Genomic DNA, 24,446 nt, shown 5'->3' on the forward strand with positions numbered 1-24,446 from the left:
CAAATGCAGGGTTTCTAATTTCAGAGTGTGATAATGTGGGGTCATCAGAGGCAGGGGAGCCGACGATTCTGAATAAATAATGTGGTAATTTTTAGCGGTTTATGACTGTAGCTTTCAGTGCATACAGTATTCAGAATCTCTAAACCAGATGCAATGGAAAGAGTTGCTAATTTTTAGGAAAGGCAGAGAAGGAGACTAGAAGAGAATGCACATGGGGATATTTCAATGAGTCCACCCTCATGGCTGGGAGAAAGGCTGAGATCCCTGCTGTGAGGCATACTGCTTGCAGAGTTGCTTCCACAAGACTTTTATTCTGGTTCCTCTGTTCAGTGTGCAAAGTCCAATGGGGAAAACAAAGACCTCTAATAAAAAGATAATAACATGTACTCATTACCAGTCTCCTAGGCACTTATTATCTCATTTAATTCTCACAACTACTTTATAAAGTGTGTACAATTATCTACATTAATAGACAAGGAAAGAAACTCCAAATGGTTAAATAATTTGCTCAAGGACAGAAAGCTGGGGGTGGTGGAGTCATAAATCCCACCCAAATTGACCTCCAAAGTCTATGGGCTCCTGCTCTAATATTATTCTTTGTTTTTTCTTCACTTTTCCCCTTTCCTTTTCTTTCTTTCTCTTGCTCATTTATGGTACTGTTATGTGACTTTCTTTTTCATATTTTTTCTCTATATTTTTATGCCTTTCCCCTGTTGATGTTTGAGGCTCCCTGTTGATGCCTAAGAGTGTTTCTTAGACAATTAAATGGTGTCACAGTTCAAAAGATTGCTGCTCCTCTGTGCAATTGTGACTTTGGTAGGTGTGAGAATTTGGCAAACAGTATATTTCTCCTTACAGTTGTAGGAGTTCTCCCTTTTCCCAAGCCTAACTTAGTCCTTATATTCTTTGTCCCATTCCATCCTAATTTATTACAAATTCTTTTCTAACAGAAACTAAGTCTTTTTTAATTTGTGTCCTGTGTCTTCCAACATAAGTCCTGTCCTACTTTATGGTTTAAATAAACCACACAGGTAATATGAAGAACAAAAAAGAAACAGAGAAAGAAGAGAAGGAAGGAAGAATGAAGAGAATAGGAAAGCAGAAGAAAGAGAAAGAAAAATATTGCAGAATTGCTGTTTGTATTAAAAAAGATTTGTCACTTTTCATAAGATTCTCCATAGGCTTCTTTAAACTAATTTAAAATGGTGACTGCTATTTGATTTGTGCAACTTTTCAGAAAATCACTCATTGCATTAAGTGAGCCACCTCTATTATTAGTTTAGCAGTAACTCACCTTACAGAACACAGCTTACAGTTAACAATGTATTTTTACCAACCTAACCCATTTGACTGTCAGAAAAACTACATGGGGTCGGTGGAGGAAAAGTCTTATTTCTGTTTTTCACTCAGGAAGAAACTTAGACCCGGAGGAATGAAGTGAATTGCTTAGGCCACGCACTCAGAGGAGGGAAAGGGTAGGAACTCAAACCCAGGTCTCTGATTCTAAAGCCAAGGCTCTTTAAATTGCATGCATGGACTTTTTCTTTCAGGTTTTTACTCTCTTCAGTTATAAATTAACCCATATTCTGTTTGTGTCTTTCTGTTGGAATCACTCTGGTTAATGCAGCCAGCACTCTACCAATTATTCAATCCTATGGACACTGTTCCATCTTTACCTTCACTGATCTCCAGACATTTTTGATAGCCTTGAAATTTCTTCTGTGTTTTCAGAGGCCTTTTCTCCCCTCTTTCTCCTCCAGCCACTCATATCATTCCTTCTCACTCCCTTTTACGGGTTCGTCCCTCTTCTTCACACATTTAAATGGTAATCTGGTTTTGGCCCATTTCTCATTTGAGCACTCTCCCTGTACAGTCTTCTTTCCTCTCCTGGCTACCCCATGCTTTTCTTTAAGAATGACTTGAATAGAACGTCTCTGATGCTTTCTATGACACCCTATCCCAGTCTGCCTAATTTTCTTTTTTCATTTAAGCTTTACTTCCTTTCAAAGAGATTCAAGGTAGGGACCTTACACAATGAACATCTCCTTCTTTCAGACGCTCACAACATTTCGAAACGCCTTTATTTACACTTTCATCCTTGAATTGTATTAGTTAAATTTCTGTTACGAGATTGTCCTTGAGAGTAAGGACTCTAGATTCATTTACTATGACACTTCAACATCTAGAAAATGTTCAGCACACGGTGCTTGGTAGACACATAATTGCTTAATGAATATTGAGTAGCGAAAAGGGGCCTAAAGTACCAAACCATCCAGCATGACTCCAACTCACTCGATGATAAAGTGAAAGTGGAAGTGATTCTTCTCATTGTTAGGTATAAGTATATGTATAAGCAAATCATTTCTTAATGTTTATTAATTAGCTGAAAATATAAATAGTCCAATGATGTTAAAACACCTGGAGAAGAAAATGAACAGGTAAAGGGAGTAGATTTTAATACAGCACCAAGGTGTACTTAATCTCAAGTATTTGAAACACTCTGCCAATTCTGAATTATTATACAAATATTAATGACTTATCATCATCCTAATTAGTCATCATCACCTGGTAAGAGATATATTTTATTCTGAAATGTCAAATATTTGCAATGAGGGTGGACCAATGTTAGCATAAAATATTTCCACTTTTCCTGGCCTTTGTGTTTTTCATCTGTCACCTGAACATTTGATAGACTGGGTCACCTTCTGGAGATTAAGTAGACCCCTGACATGCGGAGGAGTAGGAGGAGAAAAAATATTTAGTGAGCTCAGAGGACATTTGGAGGGTAGAACTGAGGTATTTTACAAAGCTTAAAGCATGTTAGTTCTTCGATAGTGTATTTTCCTTCACTATTTTTTTAACATTTCTTTTGAGATAAAGTATACATGCATTGGAATTCACAGATCTTAAGTGTACAATTCTATGAATTTTGGCAAATGTGTACACACATGCAGCAAACATCCTTATCAAGAAAGGGAACATTTCCAACACTCCAGAAATTTCCCTTGTGTTCTCTTCCCAGTCAATCTTCATCCCCATAGGCAGCCACTGTTGTAATTTCTAATTCCATAGATTAATTTGGTCTATTTTTGAACTTCATATAAATAGAGCTATACTATATTCATTTGTGTCTAGTTTATAACTCAACATAATGGTCATACAATTCATCCATACCATGGTATATATCAGTAGTTTGTTCATTTTAATTGTTGTGTACTATTACATTATACGAATATACCACAACTGGTGTATCTGCTCTCCTGTCGGTGACATTGAGTTGTTTACAGTTTTCAGTTATAAGTAAAGCAGCTATAAACATTCACTTACAAGTCTTTTTTGCAAACATAAGCTTTTATTTTTCTTTGGTAAATCTGTAAGAATGGAATTACTGGGTAAACATTTTCCCCAAATAATTGTACCATTTTATACCTGCCTCAGCAATATATGAGAATTTCACTTATATCACATTCTGCCAACATTTAGTGTTATCAGTCTTTTTAAGTTTAGCCATTGTAGGGGATGTGAAGAGACTTTCAAGGAGGTTTAATTTGCATTTCTTCAATGACTACTGGGTGATACTGAATCCTTTCCATGTGCTTACTGAATTTTTGTGAAGTGTCTGTCAAGTTCTTTTCTCTCTCTTTTTAAAAAATGGAATGATTTCTCTTATTATTGAGTTGTAAGAATTCTTTATGTATGCTGGATACATGTCTTTTATCAGATACACACACACACACAAAGTGGCAGTGGGTAAAGGAGAAAATATTGAAATAATAACTCCCTTAACACTACCTTTTAATGAGCAGATATTTTCACTTTTTATGAAGTCCAATTTATTAATTTTTATGATTAGTGCTTTTTGTGTTCTCTCTAAAAATTATTTTCTGGATATGAAGGTCATGAAGATATTCTCCTACATTTCTTCTAGAAAATTTATCATTTTAGCTTTCATGATTAGGTGTAGGATCTATCTCAAATTACTGTTTTTGTGTGGTGTGAGGTAGTGGGTAAGTATTTATTTTATTTTCTCTTGTGGATAGTCATGTATTTCAGCAATAGTTTTTGAAAAGGCTCTTGTTTGTTTTTTTAATATATCTTTATTGAAAAAATGTTTTTTTTTTCTTGCCAATAAAAATACACTTGACTATGATTTCATTGAATCTCTAGATGAGTTTGGGGAGAACTGACATCTTAATATTAATATTCAATATAATAATATTGATAGCATTAATAATAATATTGAATTTTAAAATTCAAGACAATTGTCTTAGTCAACTTGAGCTGCCATAACAAAATACCACAGACTGGGTAGCTTAAACAACAGAAATGTTTTTTTCTTACAGTTCCAGAGGCTGGGCAGTCCAAGATCAAGGTGTTGGCTGAAGTCTTTCTTCATGGTATGGTGACAGCTACCTTAGTTATGCCTCACAATGCAGCTATGTCCTCACTCTAGTGTCTTTTTCTCTTCTAATAAGGCACCAACCCTATCAGATTAAGGCCCCACCCTTATGACCTCAATTAACCGTAGTTACCTCCTACAGGCTCAATTTCCAAATAGAATCACATTGGACGTTAGGGCTTCAACATATGAATTTGGGAGGACACAGTTCAGTGTATAATAACATTTATTTAGGTTTCTTTAGTTTCACTCAACAATATTTTATTCATTTCAATACAGTGGCCTTGCATATCTTTTGTTAAATTCTCAAGTATTTTAAGTCTTAATGTTACTTTAATGTAATTTAAAATTTGGTTTTCTAGGTATTTTTGCTTCTAGTTTTACATAAATAGAGTTGATTTTTATTTATTTCCTCTCTTAAGGGACAATTTTGTAAGCAGACTTGGAAGAACTTGGGAATGTCTAGCAAATGAGAAAAAAAGCATTTGTTACAGCCATCTCTTTAGAGTTAGGCTGAAGTAGCCACACAGTTCTTAACTTCTCCCAGACACAAGGAATAACGTTGCTTTCTTTTAGTAAAGTAGGCTTTCTTCACTTTCCCAAGAGTAGCCAGTATCACCTCTGACATAATCTCTCAGGATGGCTCCTGTCTGGGATCCTGTTTCTGACAGGACAGCAGGAGGCTGTGTTTTCATCGGTCACACATAGCTGTCTGCGGGCAGCCGTCCAGTCCAGTGGCCTAGCTCCTTAACTAAAGATATCATTATGGTGCGATGTATTTTGGTCTTTAAGCAGCAGAAAGTATATTGAATATAATAATTTAAAACTTTTCTCATACATATCTATGAAGTTTCTAGATAACCAAGAATGCAGCTATGCTTTTTTGTTTTTCAAATGGATTAAATGCAGATTAGATAAACAGTGAACCACAACAAAGAGAAATTCTAAAAAATCCCAACGTTATGAAAATTTAAGGCTGGGGTCACAGTATTTCTGACATCCTCACCTTGGACAATGTGAGACTCCCTTGTAGAAGGAAATCTATCATTTATAGGTTGTATATGCCTCAAAGACACTTGGTGGGGGGTAGGGGAGTTAGTTATAAACTTTTAGGTGAAAAAACAAAATTGTTTGTTCCAAACAAGCTTAAAATTTTTGCCACATTCTTCTCTGAAATGTAACCAGGTACTTACATTACAAACGAAGACCAAAGTTAGGAGCAATCAGGGTTTTCCTAAACAAAGTCCTCCGCCTTCCTGGAAGATATTTGAACAGAAGCACTGAAAATTCAGCCCTGGAGAATCTCACCCATTTGACACAAGACCAACTTTTCTATTCAGGTGAACTCACCTTATGTCTTCAAATAAAGGGTCCTACTAAATACAGAGGAAGATGTTAATTATCCACAGTAGATTTGTAAGATGTGATTCTTACTATCATAAAATAACGACAAGGACACACCACAGTGAATTTATTGTAATCTTCTGTGAAGTAATTCTCGGTGATTCACTTTTCATTCTCAGAGTTTGTATTGCTGCTAGACACCTCAGTAAAGACAGAATTGCAATAGGCCATCCATTCAGTCTTGTGATGTTTATTTAGCTTCTTTGAGTTTATCCTCTGGAGAGGGCTTTGATTCCAAAGAGACAAGGGACATAAATCCATCAGTGGGGATTTAGAGCAAATTAGGTTTAATAACTGCAGTGTTGAAATTTTGCCACTGTACTTCCTAAATATCCATTCCAATTTGTTAATACAGCATAGATTAGTTTGAGGATGATTGCAGTCTTCCCTGTTGAGAGTTTTACAAATGTAAAATCTTTTTAAAGTTAGAAATTAAGTGTGCATAGTCACAAAGGGCCTTTAACTTCATAAGATAATAATACAATTTTATGGTCTCGGTTAAAAATCCTTCTCCCAGTTATTAAAGCTGAAGATGACTCTTGGACCCAAAGAAATCATGCTTAAAGAGTGAGAAACATAGCTACGGTTCATACCCCGTCAGCAGAGCTGCCACAGGGAAGGCAGAAGATAAAAGTAAGAAAAAGAAAACAAAAAAGCTTCCAACAGACAATTCACACATGTCACAAAAACCCACCCTCCTGTGTCTGAAGTCACACATATGTCTCTTTATTTCTATACTTAGGCTTATCTTTGCAATATCTTTGATTGTAAAAGCTATAGAGCTTTTTATTCAAATGGGCATTTGCCAACGATATGTTCCCATTTGCAACACACATCCATTTCTAGTCATCCAGATGCCATGAGCTCTTGCTTAGTCCACTAATCTATGTGACTTTGGAATTGTCAGATTAAAGCCTAATTTGACGACCGAATTTCCTTGTAAATGTAATTAGAAATACATGGCATGAGGCAACCATACGGCAGCTCTAGCTGAGTTAAAACTATCTACACATCCTAAAACTTTTACTCCTTTTCATTTGAATTACCCATGTCTTATATTTAAATATGTATTTTTTTGGTGCCATCAACAGTAGAATTATATTCATGTCATGCTGAGCTCTCTTAAAAGATAATGTCAAACTTACAGACTTTTATCAAGGTTTTTTGAAGAATGCCACATGACCACTGCAGATGGAAGAAAGCCACACAAGCATTTGCCAACAGGATAAATACATTGTGCCTGAGTTTGTATATTAGTGAAGGTACCATTAGCTGGCATATATCCCCATACCTAAGTGGATAATCTTAAAGGGAGGCAATTTCTCTCCTTCATGATATCTAAAAGGAGCATGCATGATGAGTGAGGTGGATCTCTTCCAGGTGGGGTTTCAGAGACCCAGACTCCTTCCATTTTGTGGCTCTATCATCTTTAACTTGTGATTGTGAAGGTCACCATCCTCACTTGAATTAAGCTGGTGAATGTTGCAAGAATATGATGCATAGCAAGTAGAGGCTTTTACAGGCCAAGCTGGGAGCTGGCGTGTATCCCTTCTCATATTTCATTGGTGGAAGTCAATCACATGGGCACATGTAATGCAAGGAAGGATGGGAATTGTCAGTTAGCTTTGTGCCCTGGAAAACAGTTACCCTTGTAATTGAAGATAGCTATGTTTATTTTTCATTATATCAAAGTAAATAACTGAACCTCTTTATGGAAAACTCCGTGATAAAATATCTGAGGGTGAACATTTCTTTATTGATGGGAACACTTGAATTTAAAAGGTAAGACTATGTAGTTATGTTTTCTGACTCCCTTAGAAGAAATGCTCCTTAAAGGGTTGGTGTGATGAAAAAAGCAATAGATCCATATTTATAAACTTTGAATTGCTTTTTCCCATCTGCTACTAATTACTTCGGTGACCTTAGGCAAGTCACTTTCCAGGCTTTATTTTTACCATTGGTAAAATTATAGTATTAAATTAAATGATTGCTAGGGTTCCACCCAATTTGTAGTTTGCTGACTTTGTTTTGTTGACCTATTTTATGATATATTTATAATTAGAAGAATGCTAAATGAATATTTAGTATGTTACTTTTGTTCTGTTGCCCAACTATTTCTTTTTAAGGGCTTTTGTGAGTGTCTAATAAACGTTTTTGCCCTTTTCTCCCTCTGTACACCAAGGTTTTTAAAGATTTACTCTCTTTCCAAGTTTTTCACTGACTTTTTTTTGTGGAACAAAGGTTAACAGAGATATCACTTTTATTGATATCTACTCATTAAATCATTATAATCTTAGGTTTGCAGGATAAACTGGGTCATGAAGCTTACTGGCTGTCATTTGTGAAGACAGCAAGTGTGGAGCTGAACTTGGGTCTTTTTAATTCCTAGCTGTACAATTGCCTGTAGACAATAGATAGAATATTGTTTAACTTTGAAATATTTCCTAAAGGTCTTTGCCGTCCCTATTTCCAAAAACATCATAGAAAACAGACTTTCGCAGGTTTCTTCTCTTTACCCTAATTTCTTATTTTCTTTACTTCCATGAGTATAGATTTGTGTGTGTGTTTAAAATAACCTACATGTTCTTGAATTTCCTTCATCCTTGAGTATATATTTGCACCTCCAATATTCTCAGTAGGAAAATAGAAACTTCTTTTTCACCTAATTCTTCTGTACCTGCCTTATCCTTCCCAATTCTTTATAAAAGTCTATGTTCCCATGTTAATAAATTTACATAAGACAAGATCTGGAAATTCTCCCACTGAGCAGCAGAAGATATATTAGTGTACCTCATTATCTTGATCAGAGAGTATATAATTGTGGCCCATGGGATTTATAGCATTTTATTTTTTGCTTGTGGGATAAAAAACCCCACACAAAACAGAAAATACAACATAAAAACTTAAGGACCTGTTTCCTTTTGTAGGATAAATATCAAAACAAGAGGCCAGGGCCTCACGCCTGAGAGTCCTCTGAGAGTAGATAATTCTTTAATTCCCTCTAGGCTTAAGGGAATATAGACCTGGCTAAATACCTGGTTCCACATTCTCTGTTTCCATCAGAAAACTTCAAAACACTTTACCAACACCGATTCATTCTCATCACAGGTATAAGATGTAATATAGTCCTCATTTGTTGATGGGAAAACTGGGGCACTGAGAGTGTAAGTGACAAATTCAGAGCATATGGTAGAGCAGAGAATTGTACCCAGGGCTCTGGAGAGCCAGGATCCTGCTCTAGCAACTAGATAAGACTTCCTTTGAGGCTGTGTATGTGGCTCACATGTTTTAAAAAGATGTTTTATTTTATTTTTAAGGTACAGAGAGACTGCTGAAGACACAGAGGGATGAAAAAAGTTAGTAAGTCTCACTTAGAAGGTTGAGTGATCCATATTGTTTGAACGTGGAAGGTCTCTGCCACCTGGAACAATCCCAGACATTGAAAAGTTGTGAAACTATTAACAAACTGAAAAATAGGAAATTAAAAATATTCATAGTTTAAAGATAAAAATATCTTGGCCTAAACACTAAATTTGAAAATGAAAATATTGTAGCTTCTTTAAATACTGTACCTTTTCATTACTGATTCCCTTCAATTTGGATGTTTTCAAGGCCATACATTCTCTGTGCATCTATCTCTCCATCAGTATATTCCCAGTGTGATCTTTGTCATTTAATATTTGTTTGGACAAGGTATGCTTGTGTATTAAGCAAAAACCAAAATATGCCAAATGTGATGAACCGTTTCAGTTTTGAAAACATCAACTGAGGTAAGCTTTTCAACGATAAGACATTAATAATCCTCTACCTATGACATGAAGCAAAGTTTAATAATTGATTAATAGCTCTTTGATGCAAACAGTGCTAACAACGAATGTACATTTCATTGTTATGTAGGCAGACAGATCGTGATTCAAATAAAAATTAACCTATAATTAATAAACAAGCACATGCCAAAGTCAAATGTTTGTGCCACCAGCCCTTAAAGCCAGTGAACATATAAAGCTTGTCAAGAATTTTTAATTTTACTGAGAGAAATAACTCTGATAAGATGATAAAAAGATGGTTTTTCCAGGAAAGGATGTGCTTTTAAAAACTTGCCCAATAAAAGCATGCAAATAAGCAGATTTTCATAAGTCACAGCCTAAAAAAAATTATGCTGGGCTTAAAGGGAATCAGGCAATCCACCCAAAAGAGATGTCCCACTTTGCTTCTCTTAGTTTCTTCTCATTCAAAAGCCAGTGTTGACAAAGTTCTGAGTTAGTCTCTTGCAAGGTTGATATTTCTATTCCTTGATTATGAGAGCACTTGGAGGAATATTGGTTTCAGCTTGGCTCACCATGATGAATCATGGGGTGGAGAGGCCCACACAAATGTTGGGGACCAGTTAGACTTTAAGGACATTTATGGAAGTTTTTTAAATCCATTGGAAAGGAAGGGGATTTAGAACAGAGCTGTAGGATGGACGTTGGAAGGATGTATAAACCTGTAAACCTTTTAGGAATGCTGTCACTACCAAATCACATTTTCTCTTTGATTTGCTTAGTTAAATTCTAACAGTCCAGAGGAACCCAATGTAACAATCATACAAATGATGAGTATTGCAAATTGGCAATGAGTTGTGTTGTGGGTTTTGTAAAGAAGCAGTTCTCAAAGTGTGGTCCCTGGACATACTAGAAATGCAATTCCTTGAGTCCCACCCCAGACCTCCTGGATCAGGAACTCTGGACGTGGGTTCCAGCAATCTACGCTTTAACAGGCCTTCCAGGTGGTTCTGACTCACACTGAAGTTTGAGAACCACTGTTAGAAGCATCAAGCAGGACTCCTGGGGTAGCATGACCTCCTGGGAAGGACAAAACAAGTGGAATCTTCTTCAGAATGTTTAAGTATTGGGGCTGAGAGGAAGGTTTTATACCTGTGAACTCAGGCAGGGACTTAGGACCAGGTACACTAATTCTATAAGATCTTTAAATAAAATACAGATTTGTATATTGAGGGCTTGATTTTCCTACCTTGAAATTTTCCTCAGTGTACACTCTGGGTTTAAGTGGTGGTGAGCCAGGAGCAGCCCGAGCCAGCTTCCCAGAGTATATCCTGTAGAAAAACAACAGAATCGCTTGCAACTTTTTCCTTGTTAAGGCAACAATGTAAATCCCACAACCCAAATTCCCCTCAATTCCCTTTCTAGCTGTTACTGAAACTAAAATTACAAACATGGGTTGGATTCCTTTTATACCGTAGTTGGCTCACTGGGTATGTTTGGGTTAGACAGAGGGAGGTTTAGCAAGTCAGATTTTATTTAGAGATCACCAACCCATCAAATATTAGAATATTGAACCCAATGTAAAATCTGTGTTGTAAAAGTAGAGAACGTGTAAAACCAATGTAAAATTACCCTAAAATTAGAAGCAAATATTGCCTCTCTCCCTCCATCAGTATATTCTTAGCGTTATCTTTGTCACTTGTGCAGAAAGATGCAGAGAAGAGAGATAAATATACAACACAGGGTGACACTGAGCATGCTGGACAATCAGGATGGCCATGCCCACCATCTACAATGCTTTAAAGAAGAGAAAAGTCCTCATCAATTCTAAAGAGTTTTTCTTTTCTCAGCCTGAGAGCAGGACTCAGGCGTGGATGTACTCCATCTAGAATCTGGACAGTTTCTCAAGACCTTTCGGAGCACTCTGTGATTTTCTATGACTTCTGTCCCTCATCTCCTTCCATACAGTCTCACCTTTATTTCTTGCTCTTTCTCAACTTTCCTTTCTCAATATTAGCCCTGTCTTTGAACTTCCTGTTTCTTTCCCATCAAGACCCTTTCTTTTTAAAAATAAAATAATCTGTTTTTGTTGATTTTAGAGAGAAAGGAACAGAGAGGGAAAGAGAAAGAGAAACATCAATGTCAGAGAGTCATTGATCGGCCGTCTCCTGTATGTCGCCCACTGGGAATTGAGCCCACAACTCGGGCATGTACCCCAACCAGGAATCGAACCAGAGACCTCTCAGTGCTTGGGATGACACTCAACCAACTGAGCCACACCAACCAGGGCAAGACCCTTTCTTAACATGTGCCTCCAGACGCTTCTTTGGAGGCTGTATTGGGGAGCGTGGCAACTGCGCTCGTTGCTCCCTGACACCAGCCCCGGCCTCAGCTCACTAATGAAGCCTGTGAATGTGTTTCAGCCTGCTTAGCTCAGGGCTAAGGGACACCCCTGGGTTTGGTTTGACAGGTACAGCCTGGAGGAGCTGGCAGCCTGGGAGGCAGCCTGCTCCAGCCCGCTAGAGAGGGCCACACCAATGGGGCGGCTTCCCTGGAAGGGGACATCTACCAACTCAGTCACCGGAGGCAAAACGGGTTGCTTCTATCGTTGGGATGAACAAGCACAGAGTTGTGCAATCAGCGGAGCAGTGGGAACCCAGGGAGCCCTGGGCAACAGGAGATGCTGATTCAATGTTCTTTCGTCCTCCGCTGGGGCTGGGTTTCTCCTGCTCTCACTCCCCATCTTTGGAATTCAATGCCAGGAAGGCAAATTAGTGCAGTCACTATAGAAGACAGCGGAAAAACCTAAGGAGGTTCCCCAGAAAAGTAAAAATAGAACTACCATAGGATTCAGCTATTCCTTTTCTGGGTATTTGTCTGAAAGAAATGATATCACTATCTTGAAGAGATATCTGCACCCCCATGTTTACTACGGAATTATTCACAACAGCCAAGATAAGGAAACAACCTGTCTATCAACAGATGAATGGGTAAAGGAAATGTACGTATATATGCAATGGAACGTTATTCAGCCACCGGAAGGAAATCCTGCCATTTGGGACAAGATGGATGAACGTTGAGGACATTATACCACATGAAATAGACAGAGAAAGACAAATACTATATGATCTCACATATCTGGAATCTGAAAAAACTGAAATAGAAACAGAATAAATTGGTGGTTGTTGGGGGTGAGGGGGTGGGGGAAATGGGGAGATGTTGGTCAAAGGGTACAAGCTTCCAGTTAAAAGATAAGTCCTGGGGATCTAATGCATAGCACGGTGACTATAGTTAATAATACTGTATTGTATACTTGAAAATTGCTAAAAGGGTAAATCTTAAAAGTTCTCAACACGCCCCTCGCCCACACAAACAAGTGGTAAGTATGTGAAGTGACAGATGTATTTTCTTTTTGTGGTAATTATTTCTCAATAAATACATGTATCAAATCATCATGTTGTACACCTTAAACTTATACAATGTTATGTATTAATTATATCTCAATCAAGCTGAGGAAAAAAAGGAATTTAATACCTCCTGTTCCCTTGGGCGCATCAGGCCCCCTGTCTGCCCCATCACTTTGGCTTTTCCTGCTGTCTTGATGAGCCCCAATCATTACTCCTCTCCTTCCGCCCCTCATCCAAACCCACCAGTCCTTTCTCCTAGTGCCTGCTTTTCAGGTGAATTTCTTTGCAATCTGGGGTTCTGCATCTTTTATCTTTGTGTTCCCTACATTATGTGGAACCTGGTCACAGAAGGTGCTCAATAAGTGTGTTTGTTGAATCGGACTTTATTGAAATTACGCTGCTGGCCTATCCCTAGTTTTCATCTCCCCACTCATTCGTTCTGAGAGGTACCGAGAGGTAAGTGACTACAGTCAGGACACTCAAGCAGTCCTGACCCCACACTTACTTCCTGTGAGCCCTTGGGCCAGTCACTTCACCTTAAATTTGGTTGCTGACTGCAACATAAGAATTGTGGCAGTTTTGTGTTTTATGTCTCATACTATTATTAGGATTAAATGAGAGAATACAGGTAAAAGGGTTTTATGAATTAGAAAAATACTGTATATGTAAAGTAGTTCTTGGGCTAAAGTCTATGAGTTAGTGACTGACAATTTTTAAAATAGTACTTTTCTCAGATAACTTGCACGTTTGCTTTATGAGATAGGACACCATTTTAAAATCTAATTCTGTTCAGTGAGAAATTATTCAATGTCCCTTAAATACCTAACAATTTTGTTTACATTGCGGGGGTTTTGAAAAAGAAATGATTGCTTTCTGAGAACTTATGACATAATTAGAGGGTACACCTGACTCTGGTGAGCTGCCTACCTGGGGTTAATATCTGGTTCTAATACTTTGGAACTAGATTTCCCTGACAAGTAAAATTTAAAAAAGAAAACAAATTGATTGGGAGACTGACATAGAGTTGTCAATTTTTAACTTGTCTCACTTCAATAGTTTTACAAATATATTTGGAATTTGTGTATATAATATCGTGAAAAACAATATCATCAATCAATAGCTAAATAAAAGTTAAAACTTGACTCATTTGAATTTATGAAAATGTTAAGGTGTGCCCTAATCTTTTGCACTTCACTTTGAGCCACTCTGTGCTTTGTTATGGACCAGGAACTGGGAACCACTGGCTGAGCAGGCAAAGCAGCTGACTGGGAGTGGCCCCCTTGCTCTAATAATAATTGTTTTTCATTAAGTTCTTGAAGACTTTGCACAAGACCCTGAAACTCTCTAAGTTCCATTCCTCTTTGTAAACCAGGGCAGTTAGACTAGAATCTGTGCCGTCTAATAAGGTAGCCATTAGTCACGTGATCATTTTAAGTTAAATTAAAATTGTAATTCCTTAATGACAATAGCCACATTTCAAATGCTTACTAACATTTGTGGCTAATGGCAATCATATTGGACAATGCACATTTAGGCCATATCCGGCACTGCAGAAATTCTATTGGATAGTGCTGAACTCAATGACCCTTACATTTTTAAAAAAAAATAAAATTCCAGGATTTTTGCGGTTACGTATAGGACCTGCTTAGCCTCAAAGTTGCAATGTCACCTGGCCCAGAGTGAAGTTTTTCAACTGCTTATTAAATCTGAATGGTGATGATAATTCTTATTTATTCCTAATGAAGGACAGGGATACCAGTTACTGCCTGAGAAGTGTTATGATTTTACTGAAAGTCCTACGTAGTTTGGTTAAACCAAAGTCTCATATTATACTTCCGTCTCTCTCTAAAGAGCTTTTCCTCCATTTGAATATCCACTTTCTCTAATCCATGCCAGGTATCTCTTTTTTAATTAATTAATTAATTAATTAGGTCTGAGATGAATCTCCCTTAACATTTTCACAATCTTATGGGGAAAACTAATCTAAATGGTAAAAAGGTCCTTTTTTCTTCTTCAATCTACCATAAAATGGCCAATGTGTTTTTTAAAACACGATTTTTATAGAACTGGTGTAAACACTGTTTTGGATTCCATCTGTTGAATCAATGCCAGCCACTAACAAGTATTGTAAGATGTGCCATCATCAGTAATGTGGACGGAGTACAAACTGAGATGGCTTGGTAACATGCAGTGCCACGTAAATTAAGCCATTGTCATTGCCACTAAAGCAAGGTACCAATGCTGTTTCCACTCCGTGTCAGATTGAAGATGGGGGTAGGGTTGGAGGTAGTACCCAACACTTGCTTTCTGAATCTGAAAGAAAAAGTCATAAAAAATATTAAAGTGGTGTCTAAATTTCCAAAATTTAAAAGAAAATAAAAGAAACAAATATGAGAGAGGAGAAACAGAAAGAAGTCAGTGGTCCATACAAATGACTCAGTAAAGTCTATCACCAAAATAATGACAACCTCAGTACGTGGAAGCCTTCTTAAACTTTATCCTTCTCTGAGCAAGAAGAAGCTACTGAGCCGGACACTGCTTCATTCTCACCTTGAAGTAAATAAAATAAAATAAAACAAGTAAAGTCTGAATATACCTGGTTGTTATAAATATGGGCAGTACTGGCCAGCAGAATTAGCAAGAATGTTGAGCAAAGCCCAGTGACACTCCATCCCAGCCTCACAAGCTCTGACCTCCACGCCTGCTCAGTCTGTTTCTTGTTAGTTATGGGTTTTTGCCCATGTTACCATATTGCCCATGTGCTATACATACTTAGAGCAGAGAGCCCTGACCCTGGAGTGGGCTTGTGTCAACATTTTTATTGTAAATTTCCATTTTCTGATTATTAAAAAGCTTTCGGCGCAGAAGTAACTTTGCAAGAGTTCAAACTTTGAAAGGATTCATTTAATGGCTTAAAAATAACACTTAGGCCACACCCATAATTTAAAATGGTCTAGCTGGCTTTGTGGCCTGGGTTTTTTCAAAATTTGTAAACTTAAAATATGAAGGGACTCAGGACTTGGAGCAGTTCCAAAGACTGGTTTTTAGTGTTTGGTGAACTAGAATGAGGTTCCTTAATGGTAAGCTTTACTTGCAGAGATGAAATTGTAAAATCAATTTAGTTGGAATGCTGTCTAGCTTCAGCTAGACAGGGTCTCTCAATAACTTTCTCACAGATTATGAGAGAAGAAAGGTTGGGCCTAGGACAGGCTATTTAATTTGGGAGCCCAGTGAAAGTAAAAATTCAAGGCCCGTTGTTCAAAAATTATTAAGATAGTGACAGTGACAGCAGAGCATTAAACCAAGTGTGGGAGCCTTCTAAGCCTGGGACACCTGGCCACTGCATTGGCTGCATATCCAGGAAGCAAGTCGCAGCTAGGCCTACCCTCCCTCCCTCCTCCCTCCCTCCCTCCCTCCCTCTACCCTCCCTCCCTCCCTCTACCCCCTCCCTCCCTCCCTCCCTCCTCCCTCCCTCCTCCCTCCTCCCTCCCTCCTCCCTCCCTCCCTCCCTCCCTCCCTCCCTCCCTCCCTCCCTCCCTCCCTCCCTTCCTTCCTTCCTTCCTTCCTTCCTTCCTTCCTTCCTTCCTTCCTTCCTTCCTTCCTTCCTTCCTTCCTTCCTTCCTTCTTTTTCTTACTTCCTTTTATCAAGATATACTAAGGATTTTGTTATTTCTAAAGCACTAATAATGAACATTATTAGCTCAAGTATAATTTACACATGAACACTGTTATTTTAACTGGTTCTGTCTTAATTTTTTAAACAAAATATTGATATTCCCAACTTTCCTAACCAAAAACAGTTTAATAACAATTCATGATTTTCTAAAGTTGGTAAAATGTTTTCATATCTATTTTTAAATGTGACCTTCAAAATAATCTCATGAGATGGTTGGACTGAAATAAATATATTTTTTTAAAATTGAGAAACTGAAGCTCCACTATAAGATTAAGTAATTTGCATAAAGTTTTATAGGTCTTTTATTGGTAGAATCAGGAGCAGAACTTTACTCCCTTGACACTTAATCCTATTTTGAGTGAAAAGGTGTCAGATACCATAAAGCTTAAACACCAAAAGGAAGCAAACCTTGGACCAAGAAATACTGAAAAATTATGAAATTAATTTTTTTTTCATAATGCTTGACTTAGACCAAACTAACTCCTTCCAAAGACTTTAAAAGATTCTGTTTTAATGAAACTTACTCTGTTTCAGTAGATCAGACCTACAGTCTGGCTGAATCCATGTGATATGGGGTTGTACTATAATTGGGCTTGTTTAAAACTTGATAAACAAAAGAGATGGAAGGGCCAAGCCATGGACTACTGGTGAATTCTAAGAAAAAATTCAGGAAAGACTAGATAATAGAGACTTGAGGTTTGAAGCTCATATTTGTTTACTAAAAGATTGTGGGTCCTGCATTTCTCAGTGCATTCCATGGCCCATTAATATTGTGTTACTTAAGAAAAAAATAAAGAGAAGCTCTTTTTGGTCAATTAAGTTTGGAGAAACAATGACTGACAAAGTTAAACAGCTTCCTAACTGCAGGACATCTCAAATCTTTAATGAGCCACTGTGATTTGTGACTCTTCAAGAGAGAATGCAACTTTTCCAAACTTACTTGACCACAGAACATCTGAACATCTTAACTCTTGTTTTGTTTTTCTTGTTGAAAAAAAACCTCAAGGGCCTAGTGCACCACAGAACACACTTTGTGAAGTGAAGCCTTGGATTAAAGAACCAACATCCTTGATGATAGTCCTGTAGAAGGCTGAGTTGTGGCTCTCAAAAAGTTTGTTTACCCAAAACCTCAAAATGTGACCTTATTTGGAATAAGGATCCAAATGTAGATGTAATTAAGGTAAGGATTTCAAGATGAGATCATCCTGGGCTTAGAGTGGGCCCCAATCCAGTTACTTGTGTTCTTTATAAGAAAAAGGAGAGGGATATTTGAGACATATATAGAAGAAAGCCACGTGAAGGTAGAAGTAAAGATTGGATTTATGTTGACACAAGCTAAGGAATGCCTGGAACCAACAGAAGCTGGAAGAGGCAAGGAAGGATTCTCCTCTAGAGCCCCTGGACTTGCAGCCTCCAGAACTGGTTTAGACTGCAGTTCTAGGAAACTAATACAAGACCCTTCTGTAAAACAGGACCAGGCAGTGCTTTCCATCTAGGTATACGGAAATCTGAGTGGCCTGATAGACTTGGAAAGGAAAGCTTGTTGCCAAGTGAACAGCTGGACCAGAGTTCCACCATCCTTGCTGGGACTGCTCTGGGAAAATGGGAAGTTTCTCACAAGAGGGAAAACTTAAGACCTAGATAAATTGAAATAAATGAACCTTACAGAAAAGGCCAAAGCCGTCAACAGTCCAACAGCTGTAGGAAGGAAAATGACATGATGGGACAAAGAGTCATTGGTGAGGCTCCTAACAATGTCACTCCTGTCCTGAGGGGATTCTCCCACGGGTCTCCAAGTTGCCTGTAGGGTGAGAACCCTAAATGCTCTCAACTGTCTCACCCCTCCAATTTGGCTCTCACATAATGCTGGGAAAATTTCCAAGCTTGCTTTGTATTTTGACCCCTCTAAGCATGTTCATGGTTTGTTCCCTTTGCTCTTAGTTGAAGGAGGATTTTCTTTTTCTTTTTTTTTTGGTTTCTCTGCAGCCTTTCTCCACATTGTTGCCTTAGTCATTTATTTCTGACCTATAATTGGGCAGCATCATAAGGGCTTTCTTTGGCTCAGAGCAAGGAGGAGTTGTGTTAAATAAACTAAACTAGTCTCTAATTACTTGCATGCTTATTGTGTATTAGCAGAAGTGGCTAAAATGTCAAAGAAGCTTTTGCTCAATGGCTTTCACTCTGGAGGCTTAGAGGTTAAGGCGACTCGGGAGGGCACTTGAGTTACACTGGTTTTGTGACTGCTATTAACACAAAATAATGCCAGTGAAAGGCTACAACTTCTGCACTCATGACCCTCCCATTCTAAAGACTCGAAACAGTGACTCTAACTGGACCCACCCTTCTCAGAAGGTGATTGACATCCAAGACTTCAGAAACCTACTCATCCAATGGTTTTCAGCGATTGCTCAACACTTGTCTTCTAAGAACCTCTCTAGAGTCCCCTTCCTCTGTTCCATCAGCAGGGGGCATCCTGGAAGGGACTCCAGCAGCAGGGAAGTTGGATTGAGGAGCAGTTCAGGACCCTTGCTTGCCTGGTCTGTCTTCTGCCCCTACTGACAAGAAAGAAAATTGAAAGGGAGGTCGGTGCCAAAACAACTTCCTGGTGCCACTGCAAAGAGCAATCTGGCTGGTAGTGGGGAAGTGATTAAGAGGTGGTGAAAGGGGGACTAGTAGAAATTTTTCCCCTGTGACTGATCCATAAATTTTGGAAACCTTGGTGATCACCCCTATTAAAAAGGCAAAAATATGGGTCACGAAGAGGTCATTCCAAGTTCATCCTGAGACAACGGGGCAGATCTGGCAAGTAAACTTCTGACTCCTGTTGCGTGTTCTACACCACCATTCCGAGATGAACCAAGTTCCCCTTTGCCTGTCACACACTCATAAATATAAGCAGATGAATCCACTTCCAGAATTCTTTTACCTACTTCTCCTACTTTAAATGTCCACCCCAAACTAGAGTGCAGGAGCAAATATATCAGGCAATGAAAGCTTTCAGGGACTGTGCAACAAAGTCAGGAAGCCAAAATGCAATAGGTAGAAAAAGACCAGAGAAACATCTGGAAAAAATAACAGTGTGCATAATTATGATAACAACTCCCAGAAAGGTCTCGGCTTAAGGTTTCCAGGGATTCTCTTTTCCTTATCTGCTGTACACGCTCCAAAAGCAAAGCAGACATCTTTGCTCTGGCGTCTCCCCACAACCATGTATAACTCCCAGCCCTGTGCGTCATTAAAAACGACAACTGCTTTATAAATCTTTCTAGAGCTACTTTCGTATTTTTAATATTTATTTGCTTCTAACATGCAGGTGCCACAGACTTTCTTTTAATGATTTAAGATTAAATAATTAATGAACAGACCTCTCTGGAAACAGATACCTTACAAAAGGTAGTTCCTGCCTTTGAGAAGTGGTTGGGAGACCCTGCTCTGAGCTCTTTCTAAGCAAGACAATCCCTCTTTAGGAGGCTCCAAACATATCCTTTGCCCTCCTCAGTCAGCGCTTGTTAAGTCCCTGCTGCAGTGAAACTGCCCATATTTAGATTAAACATCCAAGTAAAATTCTGAAGGAATGGAGGCTAATTCAAGATTGTAAGACCCATTAAACTATGCAAGTATGCATGAACTGGAAAAAGTGGATCCCATACATAGCACTATAGCCCTTAGCTGTTAGCAGGTGTGAGTCAGTCAGTTGTACAATTCATTTGTCTACCTAATTGCACTGAAGATAGGCTTTTACTTTGCCTATAACATCTCTAATGAGTAGGTTTTCAGTTCGATCTAACTAATTAATTCTTGTTAACTTCCTTTGCATTGCTGTTCTTTTAATTTAACCAGAGACAGCCCAGAGTCGCTACTAGTGTTTAGTCTCAACTAGATTACCCCTATTCATTAAGGGCTGTAATTGTTGGTCATACCCTTCCAAGCGGTCATTACAACCTCTGGCTTGCATATTGAATAACAGCAATTTCCTGACTCCAACAGACTTGTGTAAGGGAGGAGAAAATGCTAATAAAGAAAGAATAAATGATTCTCGGCTCCATTCAGGGCTGTGTAGATTTCTTTTGCAGCAGAAATTGTACCGAGGTGGTAAAAGGGGCTTCTTGCAGGCCCCCTACCTCCACCCTAAGCGAAAACAATAAGAACCAAGTGAAGCATTCCCTGCTACTGTGATTACAGCATCCGTAAAAGTGATTATATGGCTGCTGTAATCAACTTCAATGAAAGCTGCCTGTTAGAGCTTCAATAATTACTCATTTCTGTTAACAGCTTGCATTCAGTTTAGCACTTTGAGGCCAAGGGGGGGGGGGGCGAGGGGCATTTTAATAAAGGATCCCACTCACGTGATATTTTTGGGGGGTAAGTGCTTGTGTGTGGGCAAAAAAAAAAGCACATGTAAGTTTTTTGTGCTTTTCTCAATAGCAGCCCCCTTTCATTTTAAGCTTAGATTCTATTTAACCAGCAGGAGCACAAGTTCATACAGGGTTCAATCATGTACTGAATGTTTACTGAAGGAGGCACAATAGTTTAAATAAAGTGGTGGTTTTAAATATTTTACCCATTTCTTTAAACAAATTGCCAATCCTTAAAGTCTGTGCTAAACACATTTCAAAAGCAAAATACCACAAGGACCTTTCAATAAAACCTCTGCATTGAGTGTTTCATTTACTCTCCTTCACTCCTCCCTACCCTCTTGCTTTGGATGCATTTTATTATTTATTTTCTAGGAGAGGGCAAAGTTTGAGAGAATAAAATTTGTTCTAAATACCTTCAAATATTTGTTCTCAATGCTTTCATTGTAGGAAATAAGACAAAAGAAGAGATTATTCTAAGCCCAGTGACATCAGTCACTTGGGTGGTCAGGTTTGGGAGGTTCTGGGCAAGGTGTAAGTGGATGGACAGAGAAATAAATCAGACCCACTAGATCATGAACCGCATGCTTCTCACAGGCCTCACTCTCAGCATTTCTGAAAAGCAAACAAGTCACATAAACATAATATTTTAAAAACCAGAACCATATACAGCTTATTTTCATCAAAGACAGAAAGCGAGATTACTAAGGCACGAAAGTTCTTTGAGTTCAGGCACCATCCAGTAAACCTATTGTCTTTTCCAGGCCCCCAAACCATCACTGCAAACAGAAAATACTGAAAACCTTACAAGAAAATTGGGTCCTGTTATATGTCCATGCTTTTAAAGGTCATATAATTTGGAAAATTCTCAAAATTTGGATGTAGTTTCATACCAAATCTAAACTTTTTCTCCCCACAACATATAAAATCCAAAATACATCAAGTTCAAATTTTGGTGCCTCCAAAATATTGCTTAGAAAAACACCCTTTTATCTTAATTTTAAAATATTTCTCAAATGACTAAATGATTAGTGAGGAAATTCTACTGCAATTTTGAAAGGTATGGATGAAGCAAAAAGAGTTATGTTTATCGGTAGTAATAATCCTATTGATTTTGATTTTACTTATTTTCTTTGACGGGTTCAAATTTCACCTATTTCAAGGTTTCACTGCATGGCCATATACAACACAGAGCAAGAGGATGGCCTGTCTGGGAAATAAACATTCTTCAGCAATCCACATGCCAATGCTTAGCATGTAAACAACAGACTTCACATTTCTGGGACTCAATGATTACTTAATAGTGTCAGGGAACATGTTTTCATTCATCTTCGTAGCTGTTTCACTGGATCCAATAGGCTTTCATCTAAACTACATCTTGCTGGATGATGTATCTACCTCTCTTCCCTCGTATCACCCTCAGCTCTGATGCTGTTTCAGAGTGAAGCATCCTCCATTGGATTGTGTACTGATGTTTACAGTTCAGCTGCCTTCCCACCGCAGTTTGGTTGTGTGTAGAGGACAGAGGTGAGCTGAGTCTGAAGTGGGAGTGGGCTGGGGGCTGCTGGGATGGAGGGTGGGAGGAGTGAAGTATCCAGAGAGACTTTCCCCATTGGTAGTTCGAGGCTGTTGTTTCAATAGCTCTCCTAGCTTTCTGTCATCAGTAAGGATATGGGCCTTCCAACTGAGTTTACTGTGCTAATTCTCTTTTCTTCCCTGTGGCCAAGCCACCCCTGACTCATTCCAATTTGAATTGCTCTTTTAGATCACCCATTAGATTTTTTTTGGTACTTTTATAGAGAGGAAAAGGGGAAATTACATATTTGGGATTCTAATAAAAATAGGAAAATCCCCTTTTAGTGTCTCACAATTCTGAGGAACAAGAATGTAACTAATATTAATAGAGCTTTAAGACTATATTATATATATACTTATCTATGTAAAGATAGAACTTAAACATGAAATGGACAATTTAGATTTTGATTAGTATCTCTATGACATGCACTATATGTGAATTATAAAATAATCAGGGTCATTGAGAAGATTTGGGGTTTATTTTTGGCTTCTGTTTAAGACAGCTACATTCTACCAATATCTCAAGGAGTTACCACCAGCATATGGAAGCCAGGTTTATACCATGCAGGCTAAGAACCTTAGCATGCCGTATTCTACAAAAATGTATTCTCTGAGAAAAGAGATAAGGTGAGCCTTTGAAATCAAAAGCAAGCAGAGATTTTCCAGGGTGGTTCTTCCACTAAGTTTTTTATATTGTAGTTGGGTCCTGTAGTTTCTAGTGTAGTGTTTCCTCTCATTTCTAAACTCCAGTGCATCTGTCTTCCTTTGTTTATGTGAAATAGCACAATCCAGGTGTCTCTAACAAACAGCCAATATTTGATGGGATTCAGGTCTTTCAAGCCACAGCATCAAAAAAGACAGTAAATTGGTGATGTTTTGACATATTGTATTCTTTTTTTTTAAATCATACTTTTTATTTTTCAATTACAGTTGACATGCAATATCATATTAGTTTCAGGTATACAGTGATGAGACATTATATAACTTACTAAGTGATCATCCTGATAAATCTCGCACCCATCTGACGCCATACATAGTTATTACAATATTATTGACTATATTTCCTTTGCTGTACTTTACATCTCTATGACTACTCTGTAACTACCAATTTGTACTTCTTAATCCCTTTATCTTTTTCACCCACCCCCAAAAGCCCTTCCCATAAACAACCTCCAAAATGTTCTCTGTATTGAGTCTGTTTCTGTTATGCTTATTTGTTAATTTTTTTTTAGATTTAATTGTTGATAGATATGTACTTATTGCCATTTTATTGTTCACATTTTTTATCTTTTCTTCTTAAAGAAAAACCTTTAACACTTCAAATCATACTGGTTTGGTGGTGATGAACTCCTTTAGCTTTTTCTTGTTTGGGGAGCTCTTTATCTGTCCTACAATTCTAAATGATAGCGTTTCTGGGTAGAATAATCTTGGGTGTAGGTCCTTATTTTTTATCACTGTGAGTATTCCTTGCCAGTCCCTTCTGGCCTGCAAATTTTCTGTTGAGAAATCAGCTGACAGTCTTATGGGAGCTCAGTTGTAGGTAACTGTTTTTCTCTTGCTGCTTTTATGATTGTCTTTGTTTTTAACCTTGTGCATTTTGATTACGATGTGCCTTGGTGTGGGCCTCTTTGGGTTCATCTTGTTTGGGACTCTGAGCTTTCTGACACTGTATTCTTAAAACAGGAAGATTGGCCTCAAGCCTTTTAGCAGGAGATGATTAAGAAAGACAGGCTCAGTAGGTACTGAGAGAAAGTGGTATGTTAGTGCTGTAGCTTCTGGCTACCTTATCAAATTATAGCATTAGATAAGCCCCTGCCTCCCAATCAGCCACTCCACCAAATACCAGCATTCCCTGGTTGTTGGCAG

Source organism: Miniopterus natalensis, chromosome 9 (assembly GCF_054644295.1).
Source record: "Miniopterus natalensis isolate mMinNat1 chromosome 9, mMinNat1.hap1, whole genome shotgun sequence".
Lineage (NCBI taxonomy): Eukaryota > Metazoa > Chordata > Mammalia > Chiroptera > Miniopteridae > Miniopterus > Miniopterus natalensis.